Below are 18,890 nucleotides of genomic sequence, written 5' to 3'. Positions count from 1 at the left end.
TGTTTCCTTGCTGTGTCCTGTGCCCTGCTCCGAGATATTCTATTATGAAGAGCCGCAGTTGGAGCAAGATCTGGCGGCTTTCAAGGGCAACCCGTAACGTCATGAAGATTTGGGGAGCAGGTACCCAGACTGCCCAGCTCCCCCCCACCTCTGCCCCCACCTGAACCCTGGGGCTCCTCTCAGGCCCTGGTGCTCAGCGTCCTGCTCGCCTATTAAACTCCGTTGTTGCCTGCAGTTTGCACCGGCAGCGGGCTCTGGCTGACTTAACAGTCTCCGGCAGAAGCTGATCACAGCCAGCACCTCCACCTCCACCACACTCCTGTCTTTGCAGCGCCTCCTGCTGGAGAACCCATGTCTCATGGCCAGTTCGAACTCGGTCTCCAGGAAAGAAAACCGATTTAACTCAATTCAATTAGTGCAATCTGATTCCTGCTCCTGGGCACCCTCGTACACTGCAAGCTCACTTTCTGGAACTGCCTTCAGCAGTTCTTGGTTTGGAACATTGTGGCTTGGTTCTGGTGTGCCTCCTTAGCTTAGACAGAACCGCCTGAGCCAAGCACAATATCCTGCACATAGTAGGGGCTCAGAAATCATCTTCTGTATGCTCCCAGTAGTAGGGAACACAGATGAAAATGCTCTTCCCATTGTAGGGGACACAGAAATGCAAAAGATGGCATCCCTATTGGAGTATTGATGGATGAAATGACAGGCTATCTGGGATTTACTTTAATCCAGAGTGAGAAGACAGAAGGAGTGGAGGTATAGATGCAATAATACTATTCATATGTTACTAATTGTTGAAGCTGGCTAATGGATCCCTGGATGTTCATTATAAATTCCCTCTGCTTTATATAAAAACATACACATGTGAAATTTTTCCTAATAAAAAGCTTTCAAAAGCAGGACTGACATAAAATGAGGAAATCCTTCCTTCCTTCTTCCTTCTTCCCTTTGAAGAGTTCATGGATCTAGTGAGAAGGTAGGGCTGAGGGGAGGAGGTTAAGATAAATATATAAAAGACTAGAGGGCCTGGGTGGCTCAGTGTTAAACGTCTGCCTTCAGCGCAGGTCATCATCTCGAGGGTAGCACCCCCCACTTACCTGGGAATCCGCTTGTCCATTTCCCCTCCCCCACCTCAGGCTCTCTCTGTCTCTCTCTCTCAAATAAGTAAAATCTTTAAGCGACTAGAATACCAGGTAGTATAAGGTACACAGTGCTGTGTGAATTCAGAAAGTGAAAGAAGACCTATCTGGAGGGGTTTAGGGCTGGATTCTGGGCCAAAGTGTGGGCTTTGGTTTGGATGGACCGCCAAGGGAAAATGGGAAGGATTTTGCAAATTCCAGTGGGCCACTTCCAGGAAGGGGAAAAGAGTAACAAAGCAAATGGGACAATTTAAACAATAAAGACTAATTCTTGGGAGTTTCAGTGAATGTCACATGAAATGATGTGGATGAAACTGCTTTGAGAAGTATGTGATTGTAAAGGATTTAGATGTCTCTGTGATGATATAAATAACACACTGATAATGGTGAAAGGTCATTTCCTCAACAATTACTTCAGGGAATTTCTGTACTCTTTGTCACCCAACATTCCCAAAGTCACCAACCACAGTTGCAGATCTGGTGTCCTTGCTGATCTAAGGTCAGAGATATAAGCTTTCTATCTGCCTTCTGGTGCTTTTCTGAGATTAAGCTGACCAATGATTCTATTTTAAAGATTTAATTAATTAATTTATTTGTGAAAGAGAGCGAGTGGAGGAGGGGCAGAGGAAGAGGGAGAGAGAATCCCAAGCCGACTCCGTGCTGAATGGAGAGCTGATGCGGGCTGGATCTCACAAACCAGAGATCATGACCTGAGCGCAGACTGAGAGTGGATGCTTAACCGACTGAGCCACCCAGGTACCCCCTGATGATTCTATTTTAAACAATGTTTCCATAAAGTGGCCCAATTGAGAGCACTTTTATGAAAGTTATTTAATTTTCACAACATTGTGGGTAGGAAGTGCCACATCCCTATTTTAGAGGTGAGGTTAGGTGACTAGCACAGAGTTGTATAGCTAATAAGCAGAGTCATAATTTCATCTCAGATCCACTGGGGGCAAATTACTCTCAATTTATGGGCCTTGGGATTATACAAAGATCAATGTGTTGAGGACAGTGAGATTTCAGAATATTTTGGTTTCTAGAAAACCCTCAGCAGGACATAACCTCTGGCCAGGGTTGAATATATGGGATGAGAGGAAAATGTACATAAAAAAAGAAGCAACCCCACATTGGGTTCAGGACAACACTTTTGAAGTGAGGATAACTTCACAGTGGTATTGTGAGGATGAAATGAAATCACTGATGGTAAGTGTCCAGCATTCTGTCTGGTATAGAGAAGACACTCAACACATCTGAGATCCCATCCTCCTTCCCCGATATCTTGTAAGGTTGACATGAAAAATAAAGCAACCTATGTGAAAAGGACATAGAAAAAAACTCCTTAAGAAAAAAGAGTAACTGGGTGATGGGCACTGAGGAGGGCACTTAATAGGATGAGCACTGGGTGTTATACTATATGTTGACAAATTGAATTTCAATTAAAAAATGTAAAAAAAAGTGCAAACCATAACTGCAATTAAAGTTTCAAAAGAAAAAAGAAAAAAGAGAGTTCTGACTCAGGCTATAAGTGACCAGAAACTGAGGGCAGCCTGCTGAGATCTGTTCCTTGAGAAGGATATAATGAAGTTAATAATGCTCCTACTCACTCTCACCCCCCCACACTACCCTCCTCAGGAGGTGGGAAAGGTTGTCTGAATTTGTTGCTTAGCCCAGTTCTTAATTTTACCTACAGCATATGAATGTTTTCTCCTTTTTAACTTACTTTCCCGGAGAGGGGGCATGGGGAGCCTTATTGCTAGGCAAATCCTGCGGGGAGCATAGCTGATAACACCAATTGCTTCTATTTACTAAGCACTCACCTTGGGTTAAGCATTGCCTTAGGTGCTTTACATGCATTATCTTCCTAAGCCTTATCACAATTCCAAGAAATAGTTTTATTCCCATTTTACAGCTGAGGATGCTTGAGGCCCAAAGATATTCAATAATTAGTAGCAGAGGCTGGACTTAAACTGTTGATTTTAATTTAGGACCTAACCCTGACATTACACTGCCTCAATCTATTTACTTCAAAAAGAACTTATATTGCTCCTTTGTCCTTTGTTCCTGCTTTTCCTTTCCTGCTGCTTTCTTTGTGGATGGTAGTATATAGTATAGCCGTTGCACATTTCATCTTTGCTGTCAGACTGCCTAGGTTCAAATCCCAACCTAAAACCATTCTAGGTGTTGAAGCCTCAGTTTCCTCTTGCTGGATAATGGTGATGAAGAAGAAGATGATGATAATAATCATGACTGCCTAGGGTTGCTGTGAGGTTTTATTTATTTTTTTAAAGATTTTATTTATTTATTCATGAGAGACACACAGAAAGAGCGAGGCAGAGACACAGGCAGACGGAGAAGCAGGCTCCATGCAGGGAGCCTGACGTGGGACTCAATCCAGGGTCTCCAGGATCATGCCCTGGACTGAAGGCAGTGCTAAACCACTGAACCACCTGGGCTGCCCTGCTGTGAGGTTTTAAATGAAATAATACACAGAATGTACTTAAAACTGTGCCTGGCACGTATTAAGTGGTCATTGTTCTTAGTATTATTTACATCCTTCCTGGCCCCAGTCATATTTCCTCCCCAGCTTTCCTTAAGCCATGCTCATTTTTTCCTAAGGCAGAGATGAGAACACTGGCCGAGTCACCCCAAAGCAATCAGTTCCAATTCTATTATTCCTTCTCTGTGATATTGGGCCAGTCTTGTTCTCTCTGGGCTTTAGAGGCCTGTCTCAGAAATGAGGTGACCAAACTGTCACCTCTCTGTGGGTAGGCAAGTGATGAGAAAGTGGCAGTCTGAGAAAAACAGGAAATGGCTCTTCTGTAAATTCCATATACTGAGCATTCAAAGTGCCTGGCATTACCTAAGTGCCTTACATTTCAATCACATCATACCACCACCAGGTAGATGCTATTATTATTCTGATTTTCAACAGATGGCAAAACCAAGGCTGGAAAGATTAAGTAACTTGCTCCAGATGATGCAGATTATAGGTGCTGGGGCTGAAATTAAGACCCTGGAGAGTGGCTTCAGAGTCCATGCCGTTGGTCACTACACTACTCTGAAAAGTGTCGGAACCTTTTTCAAGAGACAGTGTTATGATGTTACCCCATCTTCTTCTGGACAAAGAAAGTCCAGGGTAAAAGAGCAGTCAGTTTTTTCTCCCCCGGTGGTTTATGGCTGAGTGTGAGAAGTCTACAAAAAGTCAGATGACATTCCAATGTCCCCATTCCAACTCTAGGGCCCAAAGAGGAAATGAAGTCTCTTTATCTGGAACAAGCCCCCATCTTACCTGTGTGGTTGGCTTCCTGCAGTGAGAGTCAAGTCTCAAGTCTCCTTTGTCTCAGCCATTATTCTCCCATGGGCCTACCTGCAATGGGGGTAGGTAATGAACCATTTATTCTGGATGTAACTTGCCATTAGTTGGCAGGTGATGACATCTTTGTGAAATGACCTGTTAGTTCTGTGAGAGGAATGGGACACTGTAGAATGTGGCTCTAACCCTGGCAAACTGGATCAGTTCTCAGCCTGGCATGTGTGACTGGGAATGTGAGTATCAATGGTAGATGTGTAGGTTCAGAGCTGGGTGTTGGGAGAGAAGTATGAGCAGACTCTGATTGTATTGGTTTTCCCAACACAAATACATGCTTATATTTGTATATGACACTAGAAAATTTGCTGTTATAGCAAGAATTGTGTGTTTAAGGTGTGAATAAGTGGATAAGAGTATATGAATCTACAGAGCTCTTGCTTATATGATATATAATATGATGGTTGATGAATATATATCATGGTTGTGAAGCTAAGTTTGAATCCAAAGTCACTTCTTTTTTTTTTTTTTTAAACCTGAGATGATTATTTTAGTCCTACAATCTGATGACAAGTTTATTTCAGGAGATGCAGAAGCCAGTTGGAGGGGGGCTTCTCTGAGGTCCCAGTTTCCTTGGAACCTTGCTGAGGTAGCCTTTTAGCATTTCTTTCTCACATAAATGAAGGGGAAAAGCAGGGTCTTCAGATCAGCTCTTTGCTTTCTGGCTATGGCCTACAATTAGCAAGACTGTCACTCTGCTTTGCTTCTCTGTCCCTAAAACTGGAGACTTTATCCAATTTCTGTGAGGGGTTTAAGTCTCATCAGTTACACTCTGATTTCTGGGAAATTCAGCATTTATTTGCTATGTTTGAAGCTATAGAAAGAGACTAAAGGTTCTGGTCTTCCCACAGAACTGCTGGTGCCACAGGCTTCCCTAAGGATAGGTTGAATAACCCTTTGCAAAGAAAATCACTGCAGGGTACAAGAGGGCAGAACAGAATTAGCAAGGAGTTATAAGTGTAGTTCATAGTCAATAGTTACTGGAGAAAGACACTAGGAAGAAATGTACATCTTGATTGGAGTGATTGTGGTCCTAGCTCTTGCTGCACTACTGTCTGGGACTTTGGCTAAACTATTTCTTATCTGTGGACGTCAGTTTTCCTAACTATGAAAAGAGGGGCTGGACTAGATCAGCCTACTCAAACTTTTATTTTTTAACTGAAGTAACCCTAATGACAGAGGAGTGGAAACATGAAATCCCCAGCATGAGTAGGGGAGAGGGGTGAATGCAGGTAACTCAAAGCAGCCTACTGTGAGCTTGAAGTATCTTTGAGGTCTTATCCTAAAAATGTGTAAACTTTGCATTTTCCTATATGATAGAGCCATGTTATTTTAATACAGAATTATTTTGAATTTCTTATATTCTAGCAAAATTGACACTCTAAGGAAGCATTCCATGTTTATTCTGTGGCTTTGTGGATCCCCTGGCACACTGCCATGGACCTCTAGAGGTGTGCATACCCCAGTTTAAAAGTTTGGAAGTAGGGATCCCTGGGTGGCGCAGCGGTTTAGTGCCTGCCTTTGGCCCAGGGCGCGATCCTGGAGACCCGGGATCGAATCCCACGTCGGGCTCCCGGTGCATGGAGCCTGCTTCTCCCTCTGCCTGTGTCTCTGCCTGTCTCTCTCTCTCTCTCTGTGACTATCATAAAAAAAAAATAAAAAAATAAAAGTTTGGAAGTAAATGATTAAGATTCCTTCCAACTCTGACACTCTGTGTTTCAGTGACCTGGGAATACCTTTGGTGTCTTTGATAGCTGCACCCTTGGATGCTGGAGGTTTTTTAATTTTTAAATTTTATTTTTTTTATGGCTGTGTCTGAACACTCTGTTTTCTAGCCAGTTATGCAAAAATAATGGAAACCCCTGATTTTGTTTCTAGAACAAGCATCTCCAGTGTTTCTTTGCTGAGCCCCAAATACAGGCTCAGGCTTATGCTAAGTGTCCTAAGGGAAGTCAAGAAGGACATTTATGATTCTATTATGGAACATAAATTAGGTTACATGAAGCAACAGAGGTTAAGAGTTTGATGAATTAAATACTAAATTGTGTGGTGTAGATTTTAAGTGCTGCAGAGGTTAAGAAGCAGAACACAGATGTGGGGATCCCTGGGTGGCGCAGTGGTTTAGCGCCTGCCTTTGGCCCAGGGCACGATCCTGGAGACCTGGGATCGAATCCCACGTCGGGCTCCTGGTGCATGGAGCCTGCTTCTCCCTCTCCCTGTGTCTCTGCCTCTCTCTCTCTCTCTCTCCCTCTCTCTGTGTGTGTGTGTGACTATCATAAATAAATAAAAATTAAAAAAAAAACACAGATGTGCTTCCTGGAAGAGGTAATAGAGCAAGAGAGGGGTTTTGAAGAATAAGTATGGTTCAGATAAATGGAGTGGAGGAAGACTGGCATGCCAGGTAGGAGGAGGGCATGAATAAAAGGCCTAGAGACTATCAGGATTGTGGCCTGCTTAGGTCTATCCCAGAGTCTTGCTCAGTAGCAGGAGGCATGGATGGCTGAAAGTCTTTTCCCCTCTGGGCATGAGTTATTAGCTACTTATCAGTCCACTGTCTTTTTTTTTTTTTTAATAGGAGGCTGTAACTAGGGTTGAATCCCTCTTCTGCAGGGAGTAGGAAATCCTTGGAAGAAAAAAAATGACTCTCAAAAAGGGATTTGGGAGAGAGAGTGGAGCATAAAAAATATCCAAATGACCTTTTGTACACTGTCATTCAATCCAATCTATTATTAGATATAGGTTTATTCTATACGCCATTAGATTTCTGGTCTTTTGGGTGCATGTTATTTCCTCTGGACTTCTTTTTTTTTAATTGAAGTGTAGTTGACATACAATATTATATTAGTTTTAAGTGTATAACAGTGATTCAATAATTATGTACATTATAAAATGCTCACCATGATAAGTGTAGTTACCATGTTAATGTACAAAATTACTACAATATTATTGGCTATGTTCTCTATGCTGTGCTTTTCATACCTGTGACTTATTTATTTTATAACTGAAAGTTTGTATCTCTTAACCCCATTCACCTATTTCACCCTCCTGCTCCTTCCCTCCAGCAGTCACCAGTATGTTCTCTGTATTTATGAGCGTGTTTCTGGTTTTTGTTTGTTTGTTCATGTGTTTTTTTTTTTTAGATTCCATATAAAAGTGAAATCGTATGGTATTTGTCTTTTTCTGTCTGACTCCCTTCACTTAGCATAATACCCTTGAGGTCTATCCATGTTGTCACAAAGGGCAAGATTTCATTCTTTTTAATGGCTGATTAATATTACACACACACACACACACACACACACACACACCCCACATCCCCACATCTTCTTTATCCATTCATCTATTGATGGACATCCTCTGGTTTTCTTTATATTGATAAAAATTCATTTTGAGGGACCCTGGATAGTGCCTGCACAGTTCATGTGGTTCAAGACAGCCTAGAGCACATGGGGGTTCAAAGCCTCTGTCCATGTCACCTCAGAACATAGTGTGTGGGCTAGAGTGAAGGGACCTGTTCAGGACCTGCTGGTGACTGGAGATGGTGATACCAGAACTGCCTCAGAGCATAACTTAAGGAGAGACACACCCAATTGGAGCAGATTCAGTGTTAAGGGGAGGTTTTGACAACAAGCCCAGGGAGGACTAGATTGTAGGTTGGCAGTTAGGACCAGGTTGCCTACAGCAGGCAGACATAGGTGTCTCTGCAGGGTGCAGAGCCAGCATCCAGGTAACCTGGTAGCAGACTTTGGATAAGAGTCTAGGTAGTGAGTTGTGTCAAGGAAGTGCAGTTGCAGGTGGCAGGGACACATTACCAATAGTTTAAAAATACAAACAAAGTGGAAATATTAATATGACTAACAAAAATAAGGAGGTGATGGGAGAGAAAACAGATGGAGATAAATAAGTGATGATTTTTAACTACTTTATTGAAGCATAATGACATATAAAAAGCTGTACATATTCAATATATACAACTTGATGTGTTTGGGGTAAATATATACCCTTGAAACTGTCACCACAATCTATGCCATAAACATATCCATCACCTGTGAAAGTTTCCTCTTATCCTCTTTATTTTTTTGATTATTATTGCTATTATTTTTGGTGATAACACTTAACAGATGATCTTCTCTCTTAGCCAAATTTTATGTATACAATATGATATTATTAACCATAAGTACTATAGTGTACAGTAGATCTCTAGGGCTTATTCATTTAGCATAACCGACTGCTGATTTATTTATCTTTTCTACCAGGGAATCAATTGATAACATCTAAAATTGAAATCTGTAAATTTTAAAGTACTCCAGGGGCACTTGGCTAGCTCAGTCAATAGAGTATGTGACTCTTTTTTATCTTTTTTTTTATTGGAGTTCAATTTGCCAACATTTATCATAACACCCAGTGCTCATCCCACCAAGTGCTCCCCTCAGTGCCCATCACCCAGTCACCCCAACCCCCCATCCACCTCCCTTTCCACTACCCCTTGTTCATTTCCCAGAGTTAGGTGTCTCTCATGTTTTGTCACCCTACTGATATTTTCACTCATTTTCTCTTCTTTCCCTTTATTCCCTTTCACTAATTTTTATATTCCCCAAATGAATGATACCATATAATGTTTGTCCTTTTCCGACTGACTTATTTCAAGTATGTGACTCTTGATTTTGGGGTCATCAGTTTGAGCCCCATGTTGAGCGTAGAGTTTACCTAAAATTTTTTTAAGGTACTCCAATTGTCAGAAAGGACCCAGGCTGGGTAAGGATTGGAGGGAGTGTCAAGGAAGCCCCTTCCCCCCTCAGTGCTAGAAGAATTTGGATACCTAGGGAATGACGGGGCCTCAGATGTTGAAGGAATAAGATAGGAGCTCAATCATAGGAACTAGGTATGAGGCAGGAACCTAGAAATCAGGGAAGGGACAAGAGCCTAGTTACTAGAACTGGAATTATGAGATCACAGCAGGGCCAGACACTACTTACTTGAGCCTCAGCTGGTGAGGTATGGATGGAAATGTCTTATATTTCCTCCTGATTCAGAATAGAATAAATCTTAGAATCCAAGCTTTGTAGAAATGGAGGGGAAATAAAACCTATCAGTGGGGGTTAGGTGGCATTGGAAGGGGCATGGAGCTGGACAGGTAATCACAGTGTGATCCAGACAAGATCACATGACCATATTACCACTCAAAATGCCTGCAGCAGGGTCTAGAAATTATGTTTCCTCATTTCCTGCACCCTCGATTCTCCTCACCTCCCCAAGAAAGGAGCACAAAATTGTTCTTTCATGGCATTGCTTTCACTGTCTGGACCTTTCCAAGACCAGGCTTTTCTTGATTAGCATCTCAGGCCCATAGTGGAGGATGAGGTCACCCTGGTATGAGATGAGATGACAGTATCATGACTTGACTGGCCATAAAACAACTGGTTAAAAGCTAAATTTTGTAATCTCATAGTTTACCAAGGGGTTGTGTAGTTCAAAGCAATAACCATGACATGAAACTATTTGTAAAATTCTGACTTTCTCCTGAACTGAGTGTGGATTAGGGGTTGGTTATGGTGGTGTAAGGGAAGGGAGAACTGAGAGCTGGGGAAGGCAAGCAAAGAAGGCCCAGATGGCTCAAGGGTGAGACCAGCACTCATGGTTTCTCTAAATGTGACAGGGGTCTCCTCTTCTGCAGATATAAAATGCTTTAAAATTTCCAAAGCAGAGGGTGCTTAACCTACTGACCCAACCTAGAAAAAAATAGTAATCCCAGTAGGAATTGCTTAGCTGCCTAAACCATAACTGGGTTTAGGGGCAGCTGTCTGCTTGTGTGGGGCAGGATGACTTGCCCTCCACCAACGGTTTGGAGCTGGGCCATTCTGGGGGCTGACAGCCTTGGGATTAGATACACACTGTAACTGGTGGGTCTCAGGCTTAGTCTCTGAGTCCAAGAGTGAATTTGTATAAGATATGAAATATCAGGTAAAGGACAGATATGCAGTGGAGAGTACTGGATGTGGAATCAGAACTGAGTTTGACTCCTGGCTTTATCACTGGCTGTGTGAATTTAGGCAAGGCATTTAATTCTCTTCAGTTCTGTTTCTTCCACTGTAAAACTGAAGCAATAATTGAATTTACCTTTTAGGTGATTGTGAGACTAAAATGTGATTTAATATGGGTATGTATATACATATTATAAAATTGTCCATGAAGGTCTCACTGAGCTAGTAACACTGTTACTAATGGTAACTAGTTAGTTGCACAGTGATATGTATGTCAGGGTCTCTGTGGTTCTACATTAGTGGGTCTTATGATTATTTTTCATTTCCATGACTGCTCAATACAGTGGTTTTTGAGAGGTGGGGAGGTGGGTTAAAGTAACTTTGCAGTAATAGAGGACTGTTTTATGAATGCATACTCCTTCATTGACTTTTCCCCTTTTTATCATTTTTTCAAAGGATGGGAGGCAGCATGGTATGGAGCCAAGTCAGACAAATGGGGTTTGAACACCAGGTGTATCACTCAATGGCCGTAGAACCCCAGATGAGTCATGTTAACTTCTCTGAGCTTTATTTTACCATTTTCAGAGTACAGTTCTTTCACCTTTTTGGCTAAGTTTATTCCTAGGTATTTTGTTGTTTTTGGTACAAATGTAAATGGCATTGTTTTCTCAATTTTTCTTTGTGCTGCTTCTACACTACTGTATAGAAATGTGACAAATTTTTGTACATCAATTGTACATCAATTCTGTATCCTGTGACTGAATGCATTTGTCAGTTTTATTGGTTTTTTTGTAGAATTTATGGTTTTCTCTATATAGTATCATGTCATCAGCAAATAGTGAAAATTTTACTTTTTTCCTTACCAATTTGGATGCCTTTTATTCCTTTTTTAAAAGATTTTATGTATTTATTCATGAGAGAGAGAGGGGGTGGGGTGGGGGAGAGACACAGGCAGAGGGAGAAGCAGGCTCCACTCAGGGAGCCCAACGTGGGACTTGATTTCTGGATCCTGGATTCCAGAATCACGCCCTGAGCCGAAGGCAAACGCTCAACCACTGAGCTACCCAGGTGTCCCTTATTCCTTTTTCTTATCTGGATTGCTGTGCTTAGGACTTCCTGTACCATGTTGAATAAAAATGGTGAGAATGGATATCCCTGTCTTGTTCCTGACCTAAGGGCAAATACTCTGTTTTTTTTTTCCTATTGTGTATAATGTTAACTGTTGGTGTTTCATATATGGCCTTTTTTATGTTGAGGTATGTTTCCTCTAAATCTGCTTTGTTGAGAGTTTTTATCATGAATGGATGTTGTACTTTGTCAAATGCTTTTTCTGTATCTACTGAAATGGCCATGTAATTCTTATCCTTTCTTTTATTGATGTGATGTATCATGTTGATTGACTTGTGAATATTGTACCACCCTTGCATCGTGTGAATAAATCCCACTTGATTGTGGTGAATGATTTTTAAAAATGTATTATTAGATTTGCTTTACTAGTATTTTGTTGAGAAATTTTGCATGCATGTTTATAAGAGATAATTGGCCAGTATTTCCCTTATTTTGTAATGTCTTTTCCTGGTTTTGGTATTAGGATAATGCTGCCTCATAGGATGGATGTGGAAGATTTCCTTCCTCTTCTATTTTTTGAAATAGTTTGAGAAGAATAGATATTAACTGTTCCTTAAATTTTTGGTAGAATTCACTCATGAAGCCATCTAGTCCTGGACTTTTGTTTTTTGTTTTGTTTTAAATATTTATGCCTGGATTTTCCCAGGGAATTTTATTTTATTATTTTATTTTTATTTTCTATTTAAATTCAATTTAGGTAACATAGTATATTATTAATTTCAGGGGTATAATTTAGTGATTCATCAGTTGCATATAACACCCAGTGCTCATTACATCAAATGCCCTCCTTAAAGGCCATCCCTCAATTACCCCATCCCACCACCCACTTCCCCTCCAGCAACCCTCAGTTTGTTTCCTAGAGCTAAGAGTCTCTCATGGTTTGCCTCTCTCTGTGTTTTCTTTTTTTTCAGTTTGTCTTTTAAAAAAATTTTTTTATTGGAGTTCAATTTGCCAACATATAGCATAACACTCAGTACTCAATCCATCAAGTGCCCCCCTCAGTGCCCATCACCCAGTTATCCCAACCCCCTGCCCACCTCCCTTTCCACCACCCCTTGTTTGCTTCCCAGAGTTAGGTGTCTCTCATGTTCTGTCACCCTCACTGATATTTCCCACTCATTTGTGTTTTCATCTTATTTTATTTTTCTTTATGTTCCCCTCTGTTCATCTGTTTTGTTTCTTAAATTCCACACATGAGTGAAATCATATGGTAGTTATCATTCTTTGACTTATTTCACTTGGCATAACGCCATCCGGTTCCATCCATGCTGTTGCAAATGGCAAGATTTCATTCTTTTAATGGCCAAGTAATATTCCATTGCATATATATACCACATTATCTTTCTATTCATTCATATGTTGATGGATATTTGGGCTCTTTCCATAATTTGGCTATTGTTGATAGGTGCTGCTATAAACACTGGGTTGCATGTGTCCCTTTGAATCAGCATTTTTGTATCCTTTGTACATATTTTCTTTCTTTCTTTCTTTCTTTCTTTCTTTCTTTCTTTCTTTCTTCTCTTTCTTTCTTTTCTTTCTTTCTTTCTTCCTTTCTTCCTTTCTTTTTTTCTTTTGAGAGACAGAAAGAGAGAGGGGAGGGGCAGAGGGAGAAGAAGAGAAATCCTCAAGTAGACTCTCCAGTGAGCATGGATCCTGGTGTGGGGCTCAATCCCAGGATCCTGAGATCATGACCTGAGCCAAAATCAGGAGTTAAACCCTTAACTGACTGAGCCACTCAGGCACCCCTGTATCCTTTGGATAAATACATAGTAGTGCAATTGCTGGGTTTTAGGGTAGTTCTATTTTTAACTTTTTGAGGAACCTCCATACTATTTTCCAGAGCCCCTTTCATGTAGTGGTCATGGTTCCTTTAGTTTTCATCTGAGAAACTTTTTATCTCTCCTTCTATTCTGAATGATAGCCTTGCTGGATAGAGTATTCTTGGTTGCATATTTTTCCCTTTCAGCACTTTGAATAAACCATGCCACTTTCTTTTGCCCTGCGAAGTTTCTGCTGAAAAAGCCACTAATAGCGTTATGGGGTTTCCTTTGTATGTAACTGTCTTCTTTAGTCTTGCTGCTTTAAAATTTTTTTCTTTGTCACTACTTATTGCCATTTTAATTATTATTTGTCTTTTTCTTAACAAAAAGATTTTATTTATTTGACACAGAGAGAGAGAGCACAATCAGGGGGAGTGGCAGGCAGAGGGAGCAAGAGAAGCAGACTCCCTGCCAAATAAGGATCCTGATACAGGGCTTGATCCCAGGACCCTGGGATCATGACCTGAACCAAAGGCAGATGTCCAACTGAGCCACCCAGGCACCCCAAGCATCTGACTCTTGATCTCAGCTCAGGTCTTGATCCTAGGCAGAGGGAGAGAGAGAAGCAGGCTCCCCACTGAGCAAGGAACCTGACATGGGGCTCAGTCTCAGGACCCTGGTATTATGACCTGAGCTGAAGGCAGATGGCTAACTGAGCCACCCAGACACCCCTTAATTACTATGTGTCTTAATGTGGACCTCCTTTGGTTGATACATATATTTTTTTTCTTTGGTTTATATTGTTGGGGGATCTCTGTGTCTCCTGGAGCTAGATATCTGTTTCCTTCCTTAAATTTGGGAAGTTTTCAGTTATTATTTCTTTAAATAAATTTTTTTTGCTCCCTTCTCTCTTTCTCCTCTTTCTGGGATCCCTATAATGCAAATGTTCTTATGTTTGATGATGTCACTGTGTTGCCTAAATATATTCTCATTTTGCATATTTTCTTCTCTTATCTGCTCAGCTGGATTACTTCTCATTACTCTGTCCTCCAGGTCTCTAATAATTCTTCTGCTTCCTGTAGCCTACTATTTATTCCATCTAGTGTATTTTTAATTTCATTTATTGTGTTCTTCATCTCTGATTGGCTCTTTTTTTTATCTCTTTGTTAAGGGTCTCACTGATATCCACCACTCTTTTTTCAAGTTCAGTGAGTGTCTTTATAACCATTACTTTATTTTTTTTTCAGGACACAGCTGGATACAGCTTTATTGTGGCAGTGGATGTGAGCAGGGGTTGGTGTGGTCAGCACTAGTGTGTGGAGGGAGTGGGAGGAAATGGAGGGAGTGTGGGGAAATGAAGGGGATGGGGCAGAGCCCAGGGAACCACAGGCTCAGGCCAGGAGTTGGGGTTGGGGTGACCTTTGCCAGCCCTATCCAGAAATCTGGGCCGATGACTCCAGAACTGGAGCTCCCTCTGGCTGGGCTGGATGAGGCAGCAGTGGACAGGAGGGGCTCACACATGGGAGAAGGCATGGCTCTTGCAGAGGGGCTTGTCCTTCTTAGAGTAGAAAGTCTTTCCTTCCAGGCTGATCTGGCATATCGCACACGTGCCAGCTGAAGCCCAGCGCCTCCAGGAAGCGGTCCCCAGCATCGATCTTGGTCACAGCCCTGGCCAAACATCTTCTCATAGTCTTGCTCGCAGTAGGGTGCCCCTTCTTCCATGTAGAAGGCCCTGTTCCAAATGGGTGTCTTGCAGGCCGCACAGGTGAAACAATGCACATGCCAGGTCATCTTTATGGCATGCATGATCTCGCCTGTGATCTTCTTGCACTTGGCACAGCTGGGTGCATAGCGCACATCATAGCAGGGTGGGCAGAAGATGGCACCCTTCTCCTCAAAGAAACCGCCCTCTTCCAGGACCTTCTCACGCTGGCTGCACACAAATTCCTCGGGGTGGTACGCATGGCCCAGCGCAACCAGGTATTGGCCCTGGATGACCTTGTGGCAGTGGTGTTACACGGGAGTCTTGCCATTGTTGTCACCACTTGCTCCCGTGCCCCCTCCAGCGGCTGCCTGCATGATGGAGGTGCGGTTCTGCAGAGGTGTGGGTGTGGCTGGCTGGCTGTGCCGGGTCAGCACCGTGCTGGTCTTGTCCGGAGCATAGAGCTCAGCAAATCCAGGATCCATGGCCCAGGGTGGGCGGCTGGTGGGGCTGAGGGTGGTAGGGCCAGGCCAGGGTTTCTAGGGTGTAGCTGAGGCTGGGGCTGGGGTTTCTGTCCTGGGCACCTGGCTTGATTTCTTCAGGTGTTCCTCATCCGGGTCTTGCATGAAGTCGTGCTCGTGAGGTGGGCAAGGATGCAGAAGGAACGAGACTGGCTTGTCCCGGGCCGAGGCCGCCAGTCCTCTGTGTCCTCCATCAGCCGCTGCTTGCTGGCATCTGGGACCAGCGGCTGGAGCAGCTGTCCATTCTGCTGCAGGGTGTTGTCAGCTGGCAGGGGTACCCCAAAGGGCAGGGCTGTCTTGTTGAGGGAGGCGCTGGGTGCAAAGGTGTACCACGGGGTGTCCGCGGCGGGGGCCAGGGCCTTCTGCAGTTTGTTCTGAGCTGGCTGGGCCCTGCTGAGACCCAGGCTCAGGTGCTCCCCGCAGGCACGAATCTTGTTCTGGGCTTCAATGTGCGTCAGGCCCCTCGCATTCTCGCCATCTATGCTCAGCACCCAGTCACCCACAGCCACACCGGCCTGTGCAGCTTTGCCTCCGGAGTGAGCCTGGAGATGGAGAGGGGCACATTGAAGTCCTTGCCCCTCTGCAGCTGAAAGCCCCAAGGTGCGGGCCCCTCCAGCACCAGCTTGAAGGAATCCATGGCGCCTGCCCCTGCTCGGCCCCGCGGAGGCGCTGCTCGGTGGCTGGCCCCAAAGAGCCGCGTTGGGATCCGCCACCGGTGTTCTCTAACCATTACTTTAAATTCTCTCTCAGGCATGTTATTTATCTCCATTTTACTTTGTTATCTTGCTGTGATTTTGTCATGTTCTTTCGTTTGGGACATATTCATCTCCCTCCTCATTTTGTCTCTCTGAGGAGACAGAGTGTTAGGAAAGTAATCTACATCTCCTATACTTGAAAGTAATGGACTAATGAAGAAGATATCCTGTAGTGCTCTTCAGTGCAGTGTCCTCTGTTCCCCAGAATCTGGTTATTCATGGGTACCTCCAATGTGTGTTATGTGCATCCTGCTGTTGTGAGCCACTTTTTCCTTCAGTCCTATCATCTGCAGTGGCTCTCTTTGCCTTTTGTGGGTAGTGTTTGGTCACTGTGATGTTAGTGGGCCTGTCTGGGGATGCCTTGGGCTTGAGTTGAGCCGAGTCAGGCATTTATCAGAGAAGGAATAGCACCAAACTGCTGGGTGCTTTCCCTGTGTTGTCCTCTGAGAGGCTTTCATTAGTGGGCAGGGCCTGCAATTGAGATCAGCCGTCTGTCTCCAGCCTATTGCTGGATGGTGTGTGTGTTGTTATCTTTCCTTCTCCCCAGGGAAAGAGTAACTTTGGAGTGGTGCTGGCCCCTGTTGGGGCTGCTTACACACTGCCAGGCCTGTGGCACCACTGTGGATGGGCTCCAGCTATGAATGTATTGGATTTGCAATGTGTTGAGGGGGGCTGGGTGGGGGTGTTAGCAAGTTCGGTAATGAGTATCTACGCCACACTGGTTCCCACAGGTGTCCATGTGTTTATGCTGGGGGATGGTGGAAGGAAATGGCACCTGCCAGTTCCTTTGTTCTTGGAAGAGTCTCCTAGTGATCTCTATCCTTCTGAGACAAGCTTTTAGTTGATTAAACTACTCTCCCTCTCATATGCCACAGGAGTTGTTGTTGGTTTTTCAAACTGCTGAACTGCTGCTTCTGTACTGTATTTCTATGGGGCTCTTTGTTGTGCTGTCTCTGTAAGGGTGGGGACTCGGCTTCCTCTTGCCCTTCTGGCTCTCCCAGAGTTGATCCCACTGATTTTTAAAATTCTAGGTTTTAAGTCCCACTGATTTTAAGAAATCACGAAATTCAGGCCCTCTAGTTTCCAAAGCCAAATATTATGGGGATTCATCATCTTGGCAGGGGCTCCCCAGGATGAGGGTCTGTTTTTTTCCCCTTTCTCCTGTGGCCAGGCCCAAGGGTTTGTTTAGCTCCCAAACTCGTCTTTCCCCTTCCTACTCTCTTCAATGTGGCCTCTTCTCTGCTTTTAGCTGTGGAGAGTTTGTTCTGTCAGTCTTTGGGTTGTTTTCTGGGTTATTTACACTGATGTGATTGTTATCTAGTTGTATCTGTTGGATAAGGTGAGTCTAGGTTCCTCCTACTCCACCATCTTCACCAGAAGTCCTGGGCTTCATAATTTTTGACAATGGTTTACCTTAGTTGGGCTTAAGGAGTTTGTTTGTTTGTTTGTTTGTTTGTTTATTTATTTATTTATTTATTTATTTATTTATTTATTTATTTATAAAGGAAACTTAGCTGAGCTATTGCCATCAGAACTTGTCACCCTTAAACAAATAGGCTGAAAGGATAGTCCAGAGATAATGAACAATGTCCTAATGGGGATATTCAGGTAAGACTGGCCATTAAGACTTGCCAAGTTTCTCTTTGCTTAGCAAGTTGCTCTATGTTAGACAACAGGAGTCAGTACTAGTGTATTATTAAGAGGAGAAAATCTTAAGGCTGATTACCATCTATATCTACATTCAACTGCCATTTCTGCTCTTCAGAATTTCTGTACTTTTGCCTCTTCATTATGTACTGTTTCTCATTTGTTGTGGCTATGAAAATAATAAATACACTTGCAAGGATTTAGTCTCAAGTCAAGTAAATTGGCTCCAGAAAGATTCTTTTGGGTAAAGCCTGCAAACTTTACTGTATAGATATTGACATCTATTCGGACTTCTTAAGATTTTTTTCCCCTTTTCTTTTCATTCTCTTCTTTGTTCCAGATATATAAGGTTGCTAGAGAAGTGACCTCTGGATGAATGAGGTATTATTCATTTGGATTCTGGAAGGTGGCTGTCATCTTGATTCAACAGTTTTCCTGTTGGCTTGGGCTCCCTTCTCCTCTGGGGCCAGTGAGATCCACTGCTATAGGTCAAAGGTGGCAGACAGATAGTAGAGGTGTATACATCATCTCAGTTCAACTGTCTAGGTAGACCTGCCCTAAGGGGGCAGTTTCTAGGGACATCAAGAAGAGGCCTTTTTCTGTGGTCATCAAGACAGTGTGGTACTGGCACAAAAACAGACACATAGATCAATGGAACAGAATAGAGAATCCAGAAGTGGACCCTCAACTTTATGGTCAACTAATATTCGACAAAGGAGGAAGACTATCCACTGGAAGAAAGACAGTCTCTTCAATAAATGGTGCTGGGAAAATTGGACATCCACATGCAGAAGAATGAAACTAGACCACTCTCTTTCACCATACACAAAGATAAACTCAAAATGGATGAAAGATCTAAATGTGAGACAAGATTCCATCAAAAT

General features: G+C 43.0%; 1 pseudogene; it reads right to left on the bottom strand.

The window, feature by feature from the left end:
* Positions 1-14,773: 14,773 nt before the first annotated feature.
* LOC129518362 (PDZ and LIM domain protein 7-like) lies at positions 14,774-16,241 on the bottom strand (annotated as a pseudogene).
* Positions 16,242-18,890: the final 2,649 nt, after the last annotated feature.

This window comes from Nyctereutes procyonoides, unplaced genomic scaffold (genome assembly GCF_905146905.1).
Source record: "Nyctereutes procyonoides isolate TBG_1078 unplaced genomic scaffold, NYPRO_anot_genome, whole genome shotgun sequence".
NCBI lineage: Eukaryota > Metazoa > Chordata > Mammalia > Carnivora > Canidae > Nyctereutes > Nyctereutes procyonoides.
Note: the sequence above shows the minus strand (reverse complement) of the source record. Positions and strands in the feature narration are given on the sequence as shown.